The 14,686-nt window shown below is 37.8% G+C and overlaps 1 protein-coding gene across 5 annotated transcripts in view; it reads right to left on the bottom strand.

Moving 5' to 3' along the window:
• Window positions 1-14,686, bottom strand: part of LOC126968898 (histone deacetylase 7-like) — a 110,795-nt gene that overhangs the window by 52,079 nt on the left and 44,030 nt on the right. The window lies entirely within an intron of this gene.

The following is a 14,686-nucleotide window of genomic DNA, read 5'->3' on the forward strand; positions in this document are numbered from 1 at the left end:
TGTAACGATACACTCATCATCAGCCGGAACACGTCTACTGCTGGAAAAAGGCTTCCCCCAAACATTTCCATGAGGATGGGTTCTAATTATACACAGCCTCACTGTTATGCCGCGCACTACACCCAGGCCCAGCACTGGCCTACCTTTCCTGTATGAACACTTTAAGCACACTTAGTTCTTACGAAATCTGCTCATAAGGATTGAAAAATCGATAAAAAAATTGTATGGAAAAGGAGGACAAACGAGAGCTATGGGTCACCTGATGTTAAATGATCACCGCCGCCCACATTCTTTTGCAACACCAGATGAATAACAGCAGCGTTTCCGGCCTTTAAGGAAGGTGTACGCTACCGATATCGTATCGTCCCGGAAACACCGCATAAAGAAGCTCATTCCACAGCTTTGTAGTACGAGGAAGAAAGTTCCTTGAAAACCGCACTGTGAAGTAACGCCACACATCCAGATGGTGGTCATGGTATCTTAATTTGTGGCGTGTCGTGCGAAGGAGGAATCACGTGAAACAGCTCTTCGGAATACTCCCCGTGATAAATGCGGTAAAAGAATGAAGCGACGTCTCTACGCAACGCCAAGTGATCCAGCCGTTCACAGAACACTGGGTCCCCGACAATTCGAGCTGCTCTGCGTTGCACGCAGTCAAATGGATGGAGCCGATGCTGGGGTGCGCCAGACCAGAGATGACAGCAATACTCCATGTGTGGCCGGACCTGCGCTTTGTAGAGCGCTAGAATGTGGGCCGGCTTAAAGTATTGTCGTGCTCTATTAATGAAGCCCAGTTTCTTCGAAGCCAATTTGGCTTTGCCCTCCAGATGGCCACGAAATTGGCAATCACTCGAGATTTCGAGACCCATTATTCCGATACTAGGCGAGGATTGTTGTCGAAGAGCGGTAATACGACAAATGGGTTTTTTTTTTGTGGTAAACGCGCAAACTTGACTAATCTGGGGGTTAAATTGGCCAAGGTTAAAATTACCCTTTTCCGACCTTCTAAAGAGAGACCTCGATAGAAGACACATGTTTCTCCCGGCACTTGTCGACGATTTCGCGATCACCAGTGCTGTCGTCTGCATTGCAGTGTATGTTGGTAGGTTAAAATATCATTGATATGCAGCAGAAATAATGTAGGAGATAGAACACAGCGTTGGAGCACTCCAGCGTTCACGGGCTTCGGGTTCGTGCAATAACCGTCGACAAGAACCTGTGTGCTGCGCCCAGTGAGGAAGCTGGAGGTAGAATTTATCCAATACATGTTTTTAATTCCTCGCAAGTGTGTTAAAAAGTACGAATGAAACTCGTGAGCAGCTTGCTCACTAGACACTCGGCTGATTTACAATTACTGCAACCTACAGCCTCGTGTATAATGGAGTACTTATCTCACTTATATCATAATATACTACATATTACTTAATAGCCATAGCCTATGCGTAGTTTGGGGCAAGATAATTTGTGTAAAAGTGTGTCTATAGGTATTATTATAGTATTACTAGTTGACCCAGCAAACGTTGTATTGCCAAATAAAGTAATAAAAAATTCAATAATTAAAATTTTTGGGGTATAATAAATAGATGACGACCGATTCAAAGACCTACCAAATACATCACACATAAAATTTATCGTCCTAGAATAATAATTATATTAGTTGCATGATGGCAAATCTATTGCGTATCTGTGGATGGAATAGAATAATATTAAAATCGCGAAACAAAATAGCTGTTGATCGTAGACAGGTGAAAATTTTAAGTTTTATGTATTTTTTAATGCTGAATCATAATAAAATAAAAATAAAAAAAGTAAAAAAAAATAAAAAAAACTGTGTAGAGCGGTCTTCGTATGACAGTGTTAAGAACGTTTAACTTTCGTACTATTTTGAAAGTTAGCTCGGTACTATGAATATAAAAAAGAAAAGAAAAACACCTTATGACATAAATATATGTCATACCGTCAGTTGCAGGAAGCATGTTTACGGCCTTTCCCAATATACTATCTACAGATAGCTATCTAAAGATAAATTACTACATAGTCAGTAATTAGCTGTCAATAATGTAAAGCTGTCCCAATATACCCGATAAGTCATTCTCATCGCCAGTTCACTGTTGTAATTTCCATACAAACTTCTATCCTTGGTAGCTATTCGTCGTCCCATTGACAGATAGCGTGAATAGATGAGTTAACGTCAATATGTTATTTGGGACAGAATAGTCAACGATAGTTACGATTTTTTATCACAAGTAGGTAGGCCACAACCGGATATTGGGAATGGTCGTTAAAGTTCATTTCGTTATATCACATACTATCTTTGACTGTCAAAATGAAAAAGAAAGTGACAGTATTATATTTAATGAAACAAGGTTTTTGTAAACAGTGAAACAGTCGCCAAATTAATGAATTAAATTATTAATAAATTGAATATTGTGGGTGCACAAAGAGTTGCACTAATTCCTTCTCTTTCCTACCTGCACCCTCTCCCTCCCACTTATGGAGTAGCGCGAGCGCAGCTGATCGTTGCGTTCCGCGAGGAGTAATTAGTATTGAACTTGTCAACGGCGTGATAACTCATTAATTCGTCTGCTTACGTGTAATCTCGTGATCAAGTGTCTTGTGATCCCTAGTTATATTATTATTGGATTCGGGAAGAAATAATGGCCACTCAAAGAAAACACCTATAAACTAAAGAGGGAAATTCGCGACCCGGCACGTGGTGGAAGAATCGCTGCTGCTCTGGCAAGTCCTTCTCTCTTCTTTCCTTACACCGGCTCCCTAATTCAATTTTCAACTAGATCCAGCGCATACACTACGTAAAAACCGACTTCAGAAACTAAATAGTATAAAATAACGTAAATAAGTCATAATTGAATACACCTAGTATGCAAACCCAACACCATTAATGTTTATATTACTATTATTTGTATGTGGTAGGTACCTATTATTAGGTTTGAAGTCGGTGCCAAGCCCTAAACAAAATAAAATTTCAGTTTCCATTCTCGATAATTCATTCTAAATGTACCATCTCTATAGCCAAACGTCAAAATCTTATGTTGATATGTTATCTGTGAAAGTTTGCTCTGTAATTTTTTATTTTTCTTAGCAAATATAATGCATTTAAAACATTAATTTATAGCTTTTATTTGTGTAATTCATTGCGTGTGTTTTCCTGAAATAGTTATAAATGATGAAGAGAAATCTAAAATATGGTTGTCCGAAAATAAGTGAATTTCATTCAAAGTCGTCTTTGTTCACTATTTAAGACAAGTAAGGAAAAATAGACTATAGGTTGATTCTGCATTGATTTACGGTTTGTAATTGTTTTCGACGTTTTTACTGTTATTAAATATTTTATCACTATTATGATGAATATATAGATGATAATAAAATGGTGGATGGATGGTTCAATTTCAAATATTTTAATGTAATGTAATTAAAAAATAACATCGTGACAAGTACAAATAGCCCTTGAATTTTGAGGGCTTAATTTAAGTATCGTGGCATATTGTAAAATAGATCTACTTCAGAAACGTGTTCGTGCCATGATTTTTTTGATTTCAAATATGGCTTTAAACCAGACGAGTCATTTGATTGACTTCAACAAGTGTTTATGGAAGAAGGCCATTCTAATGCAACCACCTACCTATGCCATAACGAATTTAATCCTGGTCGTCTATCATTGGGGTACTAAGTAAAAAAATGGTCGTACTCGATGGCTGTTATGGAGGAATTTCATGAAAACTTCCCTATGCAATCTTAAGTAGGTATGTGCTGAAAATTTTGTATTGAAATTAGCCTACTTTGTTCAATTTAAACTTTCACGTTTTGTTGCGTAACAGCCGTCAAAGAGCGACCAATTATTTCTTCATCCCTCAAAGTTAGTACTTTAGCGGAGTCTTCATCGTTATATCCTGTATGAAGTCGGCATCGCTCGCATATTTTCCCGACTTAGTAATTTCTAATGACACTCAATAATTTATATCAGCTCGTAAAAATTTGGAGGGAATATTTCCAAAATCCCCATTTGTACTTTTAATTAAGCATGCTTTTTAAATAATTTATGACTGACCTGTGTCTCACTACATTAAAACTTCTTTGCGTACAATATACAATAACAAGTAAAATTGCCCATATAATGTTCCTACTTATACAACAATGTTGTGTGTAAATTATATACTAATTAGTAAGACGACCCATATAGCCGAATGTTTAGCGGTCCCGGGTTCGAATCCCGGTAGGTGCGATCATTTATGTGATGAATAAGGATGTTTGTTTCCGAGTCATGGATGTTTATCTGTATTTATGTATGTTTAAGTAAGCATATTGTATTAAATATATCGTTGTCATGTACCCATAGTACAAGCTATGCCTTGTTTGGGGCAAGATAAGGTGTGTAAAATTTTATTAAAATTAGCGACTGGAATTATAGACGATGAAGTCATTTCCGCTTGATTATTTGGCGGTGCATAGATATGGGTTCTCTCTGGATCTTCTACCGCATACATCGCGGGTGCTCACAGGACAAAATACGAAATTTCATCCGCATCGTGTTGACGTTTGGCATTCTACAACTGCGCGGGTTTGTTAGTAACTTCTTGCCTCGCACAGCCAATTTGTGTTATCAATAATTACCGGCTGCAGTTTTCCCGAACTGATATGACTTAGAGACGTTCAAGGGTATCGTGTAATTAATGTATCATATAGTATCAGAGTTTCTTTAAGTTCTTTATAATTTATATTTTATGTACTCCTACTTAAAATGGCAAAGGTACTGTACCCAAACTATTATATTCACATACGCTAAAGCCCCCTGCAGGTTGTTCGGCCATTACAAAATTAGATGCGACTCCACGATGGATCATGGCAGAATTATACTAAAAAAGTAGTCAACGGAGTAGCGCGGCCCTTTCATACTGAAGCCATGTCTTTTTTTTACGAAAATAAGGGACGAGACGAGCAGGACGTTCAGCTGATGGTAATTGATACGCCCTGCCCATTACAATGCATTGCCGCTCAGGATTCTTGAAAAATTCTGAGCGGCACTACAAATGCACTCGACATCTTGAGACGTCAGATGTTCAGTCTTATTTGCCCAGTAATTTCATTAGCTCCGGCGCCCTTCAGATCGAAACACAGTAAAGTTTACACATAACTGCTTCACGGCAGAAATAGGCGCCGTCTGCTGGGATTGATTCGTCTGAAGTTGCAGTGGTAAGGGTGAGAGGTTCAAAGGTGAACTGATGAACGGAATCTTGCGTCAGAAGTAGGTCACCGTGGTCCGTGGCCCGTGCACCATGCACGAGGCCGGCGCGGTGTGCGGGGCGAAAGCGTGACTCACGGCTATGTATAGCGCGCTATAATTAGCGACGCACGCGGCCGCTGCGGCGCGGGGGCGGCGAGCAGGGGGGGGGGAGGGGGCGCCGCGCGGGGCCTCCTCTCTCGGCGGCTTTGTCTCGCCGCCCGTTATATTTACACCACAATCAAGTATGTCACAACTTACCGGCTATTTATATACACGCTACTAGCGGCGCGCGGCTTCTATTGCGGTTGCGCGTACCAACAATAGACTAATATTCATATCCAGAGGCTACGTCAAGATACATCCTCAAGCAGATGTCAACAACGAGAATCCCGCCCATGACAGTCCATATGACCTCTTCCGCCAACTTCCTACAATTATAAATGTGTGATAACACGATCTGCTGAGCCTAACCAGCTCGTTCTGTTGCAGGATATAACTGGACCATTCCAGTCCTTCTCGTCATGCATCGGAGCTCTAGGGGCCGGCAAATCCAATAACAAAGAAAGAAAAAACTAGTGAGTAAGTTGCTCACGAATTTTATACGCACTTTTTCAACACACTTGCAAGGAAAAACAAACATGACGTATTGCAAACATTTTTAAACTATCGTAAGCAGCTAAGTTCTTTTCTCTAATTTTTTAGATTCATAAAATGCAATTTGGTAATTCCAAAGGTGAAATTTAAGTGTTTCTCAAAACAAGTGGAACTAATCTACTCATAAGTTACTTAATTTGAAACAATTTGGTTTTATTAGGGGACGTTCAACAACGGATGCAGGTGTTGAGCTCATCAAGAATATTTTTGATGCCGGGAGGAATCGCAAAGTGCACTTGGCATCTTCTGTTATTTATCTAAGCCTTTTGATTGTGTTCAACATTCAACGCTGGTCAGGAAGATATACCAGTATGGCATAAAAGGAACTGCGCTCGATCTACTGACTTAATATCAAAACAATAGAATTCAGAAGGTCGACTTGAATGGCAGGAGATCTCCTGGGACTCCTCTCAGTATGGGGGTACCACAAGGATCTATTTTTGGACCGTTCCTCTTCTTTATCTTTACAAATGATCTTCCTAATCTTAAAAAGAAAAAACATAAGGTAGTATTGTTTGCGGACGACACTTCACAGGTTTTCAAAGTGAAAAGAAACCAAGCCATTTATGACGAAGTAAACGATATTCTATCTGACATCGTGTACTGGTTTGCGCAAATAACTAAATATAATGAATTTGCCGTAAAAGTAGATGCAAGTGTTTTGTTAAATGGAGAGGTGATAGAACCGATGAAATCTGCTATATTTCTTGGCATAGCTCTAGATTCCAAATTACAATGGGGCCCCCATATTGAAGGATTGGCGAACAGACTTAGTTCTGCAGCATACACGGTTAAAAAGATAAGACAATTAACTGACATATATACGGCGCGACTAGTATACTTTAGTTATTTCCATAGTATTATGTCCTATGGTATATTGCTATGGGGCAACGCTGCCGATATTAATACAATATTTGTGCTGCAGAAAGGGGCTATTTGCGCTATTTATAACCTAGGTCTTAAAGAATCATTGAGAGCAAAATTCAAAGAAGTTAACATCTTGACTATTGCTTCTCGATATATTTTTGATAATGTAATGTAACATACATAACATTATCACATATCACATAGGCACATAAGTGAATTTGCTAGAAACTGACATAACCATAATGATAGCACCAGGAACCCTTCTCATGTAAAAAAAAAGGAACAGACATAAACTGAATTATGCCTAGTACTAAGTCGAGTTAGTAAGTCTTTTGTGGGGCGATGTATATCCTTTTACAATAAATTCCCAGAAAATGTTCAAAACAAAAGAATTACGTTATTCAAAAGAATTGTTAAAAAACGTTTGTGCGGTAAAGGTTACTATAACATAAATGACTTTTTTAATGATACCACAGATTGGGAATGGAGTGACCGCTCTCAGGCTATTAAATAATAAGTTTAACTGTACAATATTACATTGTAAACATATTTTTTCGGTGAAAAAAAAGTGCGACGACAGCCAGTTTCGAATGCGATTTCACCTTACGAAAGAAACTGTATTGTATTTGGAAACGCTATTTGGCCAAAATGTGAAAAAATAAAAGAATACTAATATTAATACAAGCAATAATTATGTGACATTAGACAGTTACTTTTTGCATTTAATATATTAGTATGGATGGAACTGAAGTAGTATGTTTCATCATCATCAGCCGGAAGACGTCCACTGCTGGACAAAGGCCTCCCCCAAAGATTTCCACGACGATTGGTCCTGCGCTGCCTTCATCCAACTGTAATATGTTTAGTAAGAAATAATTTATTTCTACATTTTCTTTGGCGATGTTCTTTTTAGATCGCTGCTTGATAGTTTCATACAAGTGTCGTGGTTGTTGCCAGGTCCTGACACCACTTGAATTTATGGATTTTTTTAGTTTATTTGTTAATTTTCTAATGTTTTTGTAACAAAAATAAATAATTTTGTTACTAAATACATTTAAATCTCGCAACGTGCAGCAAATCTTATATTAATTACATTTTAATTGTTTACTAATTCTAACATCGTTGCCTTCTCCGTATCTGTATAATTACAGCTACATTTTTTATCTTTATTTTTCTTGGTTCCTATTTTATTGTTTTGGTAACACATACGAAGTGTGTACAGATCTTCTTCTTCTTTAGCCGTTCACAACCTCTAAGGTGTAGGCCTCCATCAGCTTATGCCATCTTTTCCGGTCTTTCCAACCACTTTGTTCCCGCCAGTCTTTTGATATCGTCGTACCAACGCATCTGCGGTCTTCCTCTCGGGCGTTTCTCACCCCACGGTCTCCATTCTATCACTGCCTTGCACCACGAGCCGTGCTTGCGGGCGACATTGCCAGCCCATTCCCATTTCAATTTCGCAACATGTTGTACACATATAAGCCGATTAACCACAAATTAATCAAATTAAATTATAAATAATCTGACCGACCTACAGATTTTTCTAGTCAATGAACCTATCTATTAATTCTTTTATTGAATCAAAATAAATGATTACGAACTAATTCTAATAACGTAGATATAATTACCCTATATATTTAATGATATTTTATAAATGTATAAATTAATGCCTTCATCAGATTCCGAATCAGATCATAATATATAATAATATGTAGTACACGCTTTAGTTTCCCTATCATCACGCATATTACACTTTCTCGCCCTGTGAAATCGTCTTAACCTTCTTTATTGAATTACAACAGATGCTTTAACTTTTTTTGTAAAATCTTTAATTTTATTTTATTTTGGAATGTATTGATAACCCCGAGATATATATACTTCAGAGTTTGGTTCTGTTGTCTCTGCCTACCCGAAGGGAAACAGGCGTGAGTGTGTGTGCGTGTATGTATTTCAGAGTTCTTTGCAGATTTTCTTTTATATCTCATCAAACTGCAATAAAAAACGACAAAATAATATGGAGGACACCAACATAGTTCTTTTGAAAATGGATAGAGATGTTTTTAGACTACACAACATTTACACCTGGGAACCCTAATAACTGACTGAGAAGTCAGTCACAACAGGGGAAACATATTTTAACTCGCAAACATATTTTTTTCAACTCTTTACATAATTTTCTTTTAAATTGACGTAAAATTTGTGGGTAATTCAGTGGGTGGGTGAGTAGTTGTTCATATATTTTTGTCAACACGTGCATTTAGGTTTGTTTGATAAAATGTTTCCATGCTGTACAATAATGTAAAAACTCAAAAGATATTAAAATATGATACGATACAAATATTGAATAACATAATCATTTAAATTCAGGTAACACTCGAATCTCACTCTTTTGAAAAAATACATTCTAAAATGTTTATGTAAATTGTAACTGTAATTTATATTAAGCTATTTACGTTAATAAAACGTTTCTTATAATTTATTTATTTAACCCGCCGTTTCGTGACCTTTGCAGGAGCTAATTTTCATCCTTTAGAAAGTATTTTATTTCAATGTGTAACGCTTGCGTTTATTAAAGAAAATACTGTATTCTAAAATGATTTAGGTACATATTGTTCATGGAGGAGGAGGAAAAACAAGCGTACAGGTGAACCGAACACCCGATGATGTGATCACCGCCGCCCTTATTCTCCTGTCTGATTTCTTGTAGGTTACTTTCTATAGATATTAATAATTGTATGTGGGTATAGAATTTAATGTTAAGATTATATTTATTTTGTAAAAAAACTGAAATAAGGCGTAAACTAAGAAAATGCATTGAGGTCAAACCTCTGTGCTTTTTACAATGTATCTTGTTTGTTCACATTTTGTAAAATATGTATTTCGATAAATAAAAAAAAAAACCAGACGAATCTCAGAAGCGTTGCCGGGCTTTTAGAAAAGTGTACGCCCTTTTTTTATACGCTACGAAGGTATACGCTCATCTAACTTACATATTGTATAGTTCTAAAATCAATATCTTTTATTATGACTGATCCCTTCATACATAAAACGTACATCGTCCACGTATCTGACAAACATTGACAATATGTCAAGCGCGCGAACTAATTACCGTAATCATGTCATGCTGAGAACCAATCACGAAAATCACGTTGGGTGCATGACAAAGTAACTGACAAAGCATATCCAAATTTTTTTGACTGGAACTGGTCTATATAATATACAATTTATAATTTTTTCATGTTTCTTTTTACAATAATTTAAACATACCACAATGATCTGAATCTAACTTTTGTATAACACTTAAAGAGTTTGGACTCTTAAAGATCACTGAATATGTTATCGAGACAGGTTGATTTAATCTCGCAATAGTAGGCTCCATAAATTTCTGCCGTGAAGCAGTAATGTGTAAGCATTACTGTGTTTCGGTCTGAAGGGCGCCGTAGCTAGTGAAATTACTGGGGAAATGAGACTTAATCTTGTCTCAAGGTGACGAGCGCAGCTGTAGTGCCGCTCAGAATTTTCGGGGTTTTACAAGAATCCTGAGCGGCACTGCATTGTAATGGGCAGGGCATATCAAGTACCATCAGCTGAACGTCCTGCTCGTCTTGTCCCTTATTTTCATAAAAAGAAATGACTATAAAAGAAAGTGATGTAAACAAAATTAAATATTTAATTGCCAATGAAGTTTTTTCAAAAACATTAATATTCAAATCTCTACACACAGTCAAATATTTTTGTGATTCACTGAGTTTTACATAGAGAATAATCCATAATTTTTCGAATTTATTAAAATAAGACCCAGGCCTTGTGGATGCGCCGCAATTATCTATTCTCTTTTCTTGTAATTTGGTTATGGCAAATTATAGTACGTACGGTGCCCTGTAGAAAGAAAAGAAAAACATTGAAAGATACCATAGACAACAGACGCATGTTGTTGCAATGACAGTTGTCTCTTGCGCCACATAATAATATAACCGAATTGTCACCGAGCAACACAGCTCGCACACAAATTGCAATATAAGCATAATATACGCTTAATATAATATAAGTAAATTAAGACTTCATCAGTGATCAACGATCTAATCGCCTCGCGTAATGAGCAATAAGTTCTCGGTGTAACGCAACGCATATATCCTTTTCCCTTTTTTTTATGGAATAGGAGGACATAAGAGCGTACGGGTCACCTGATATCAAGTGATCACCGCCGCCCACATTCTCTTGCAACACCAGAGGAATCACAGGAGCATTTACAGCCTTAAAGGAAGGTGTACACGCTTTTTTTGAAAGAACCCATGTCGTATCGTCCCGGAAACACCGCACAAGGAAGCTCATTCCACAGCTTTGTAGTACGTGGAAGAAAGCTCCTTGACAACCTCATTGTGTAGGACCGCCACACATCCAGATGGTGGGGATGATATCCTAACTTGTGGCGTGTCGTGCGAAGATGGAATTCGGCGGCAGGAATCAGGTTAATCCTTTTCCTACACACGCCAAGAGGAGGTAACACGCACCTAAGCACGAGGAGTTCCTAGAGGATTAGGGGGGCCCCCCAGCTGCAGACCATCGCGCCTCGGAATCTCAGGTACGCCTATGATTGCAATTGTAAAATCTCAAATGTTTTCCTACGCACACGCCAATACACCTTGTAACGTTGTAAAATCGTTACATGTTTCAATACACGAGTAATTATCGAAACCTAATCGAAACTATTACTAACGAGCATACCACGCGCTAAACTACAGGTCTGAACCGGTTTGATTCACGATCCAGCCGCTTCAGGCACAGGCGTACGAGCTGCCGTGCAGTCGTGACACGACTTGAGATCGACAGAACACCCTTTCGTTAATCCCTTAATTAAAATGAACAAATAAGTTCCTATTCCTAGTCGACTCATTGAAAATCTTATAAAAGTGTAAGCTGGAAATCCCGTAAAATCGTCACAGTATAGTTTGCTTTTGTGCTAAAACGCTAGCTAATTCCACATGTCATTCATTGGACGACCGTGCATTGTTCGTGAGTACATTATTACTTAGCTTTAACTGGTGTATTAAGGCATTATAAAGCTATCTATTTCATGAGACGATCATTTAATTAAGTTTAAAATTACACTGGCCATATTATAATATCTCAATTGCTACCACTTCTTACCTTAATGACTTAATGTACCTGCCTAGCCTGTTAATTATTATTATTAATTGCTTACTGCCTTCAACATTTTAGCATTATCGTTTCTTCACTCTCACCTCCTTTGTAACTTCATCTGATAACGCATTAACACCATCTTACACCCTAAGGTACTGTAGCGTGTGAGTCCTCCCTTACACGCGGGATCGTTGCAGAATACAACAATCTAATATTCTTTGGACTTCTATATTCTTTTTCTTTCACTTTCTATTAAAAAAAATTTAAATGTTAGGCCTAAGGCCGACCGGTCTTACTTCATTCTCAATTGTCTTCAATATGCTAATCTGAATCACTCATTATTCTTTATATTTACGGCCAACCTCATAACGATGAGTTCTTATATAAGGATAAGAATTCATCGTTATAGTACCTTCCGCTTGCTTATGCCGCATGGTTACAATCAAATGCGCAGTGTGAAACTTTACTCACGCACTGGAATATGCATTCGCATTATGCACAGAGGGCTCGCGTACACGTGGCACCCTCTTCTGGCGTCACGGATCTCACCACGCTCGGCTGGCGTCCAGAGAACCAGATTACCTACGACACCGTCAACCAGCGCTTACACTACTAGCCCTGAGTCACCGCACGGCGCAGCAGGGAAATACCCCTACTACAAGCTTAGTCATAATAGTGGCCGGACCCTCAAACTACCCCCCCTATATACTACTTCTAGCGCTGGAACAATAAACTCCTCGTGCTTACCTGTGGGTTTTATTTCTCATCACTACCACGAAACTCACTACGTCACAGCCTGCTGCCCAGCAAACTATAATAAACTGTTTCTATTGAATACATTTCATTTCTATTTTAGATTCAACTGAGAGAGACACAATATCCTTTCTTTCTTTATTTTTTGTATATTTAAATAAGTGACCGTCTTATCTATAGTATTTTCTCTGCTGAAGTTGCTAGCTAAACTAAATTTACTGAAATTAAATATTCATGAGTTCATTTCCCTTGTGGAAATGTTCAGTTGTAACTGTCCCAAATCATTCCAGTTCGAGTACCTACTCTGCCTTGTTTTAAGCAATATATATTTTTAATTTTATTTATTTATTTTTATGAAAATAAGGGACGATATAAGCAGGACGTTCTACAGATGGTAATTGATACGCCATGCCCATTACAATGCAGTACCGCTCAGGATTCTTGAAAAACCCAAAAATTCTGAGCGGCATTACAATTGCGCTCGTCACCTAGAGACATAAGATGTTAAGTCTCATTTGCCCAGTAATTTCAATAGCTACGGCGCTGATACCCACAATCTAGCCGGCATCCTGTGCAAATGAGCCTCCCACCTAGTATTTACATGGCTAGGGGAGTCCCCTAATGTCTTATTGTTTAATTTTTTTAAACATATTCCGAATCAATTAAATAAAAATTATACAAATCCCAAGAGGCCAAAATGGGGCCTATAGCCCAACATTTCCCATTAGCTACACCTACACAGCCATTGTAAGACCCCGTTATACATCCTCTCTGAATGTGGTCCTTTAATACGTAAACGTAGCATCTCTTTGGAAAGTCCAATTCTTCAACCACTTGAGATACGTCAGCTCAATGCAAAATATAGAATAAGATTATTATATATTATATTATTAGCAGTGAGCTATAATAAATAACAGTGGCTACAATTACTGAAAACTATTTATAAATGTAAAAAGGTTAATGATTCAGTGTTATATTATTGGTCAGGTACCCATTTAAGTAAGAACGAGGAATTCGTAGTGTGTGTAAAGTAATTTATCAATGTATTATTAATCCATTGCAGTTACAAACTAAGTACGATTTAAAATTAATCTTGTTTGAGGGCGATTAATTAATGTAGCTATTTCTTTAAAAGGTGTGTTTTATTGGATCTTCTGTTACCATTACTCTTTATTCTGTGAGTTGGCTCCAGAATTGAGTAAGTTGGATGAGTAGATGTTTTCTATTGGAAGCACACGCTGCTTCTGATCTAAGACTGATTGCAGATATGGTAAGAAAATAAAAAATAATCATAATAATTGTAAAACCCTAGTCACTCTCTCCTTTACCTCGCAACATCACAAATCCCCAATTGCATTGTAAACATTTCGTAATGGCTGGAGGTATTTAACAGAGACTAACAGGATTGATTGTTTTATTCATCTCCTGGATGTTCTTCGGTCAGATACTATACTACTGGTAACTCTGTCATAATTAACTTTAATAATGATTAAAATAACATATGCAAGAGGGGGCAGCGGTATTCGGAAAAGCTCCCAGTGCCGTTCATGTAATACCAATATCAAAGGATTACATGCAAATATTTAATTTGCCCAGCAATGTGGACGCATTTTGACATTTCTTATCAAGTAGTATAGTACTATAAAGGGTTGCTACAGTCTGCCCCGAGCCCCGAGCTCACGGGCACTCGGCTCGATGGCGAACGATGGCGGATATAAATAGGGCGCGCACGATAGTTCCCACTCCCGAGCTATTCCCGGAGCGTGGCAGTTTATATGCGAGTTATTTCTGAACCACTATGTTTTGTTCAACAATCACACACACACACACTGGGCTGTGGGAATCAGTGAACGGTACAGATATAACTATACGTGATCAACGATCTTTATTATTTAGTAATTTTCTTCATTCCTACTACTACAGGAGTATAAAATACAAATTTATTTTTGTACCAAAATTTATGGACAATTCGAAACTGCGCCTAAACAGTTCACGCTTCTGGCTCTCTAACCTCTAGATTTTGCCTCG

The sequence above is a fragment of the Leptidea sinapis genome, chromosome 17, assembly GCF_905404315.1.
Source record: "Leptidea sinapis chromosome 17, ilLepSina1.1, whole genome shotgun sequence".
Taxonomy (NCBI): Eukaryota; Metazoa; Arthropoda; class Insecta; order Lepidoptera; family Pieridae; genus Leptidea; species Leptidea sinapis.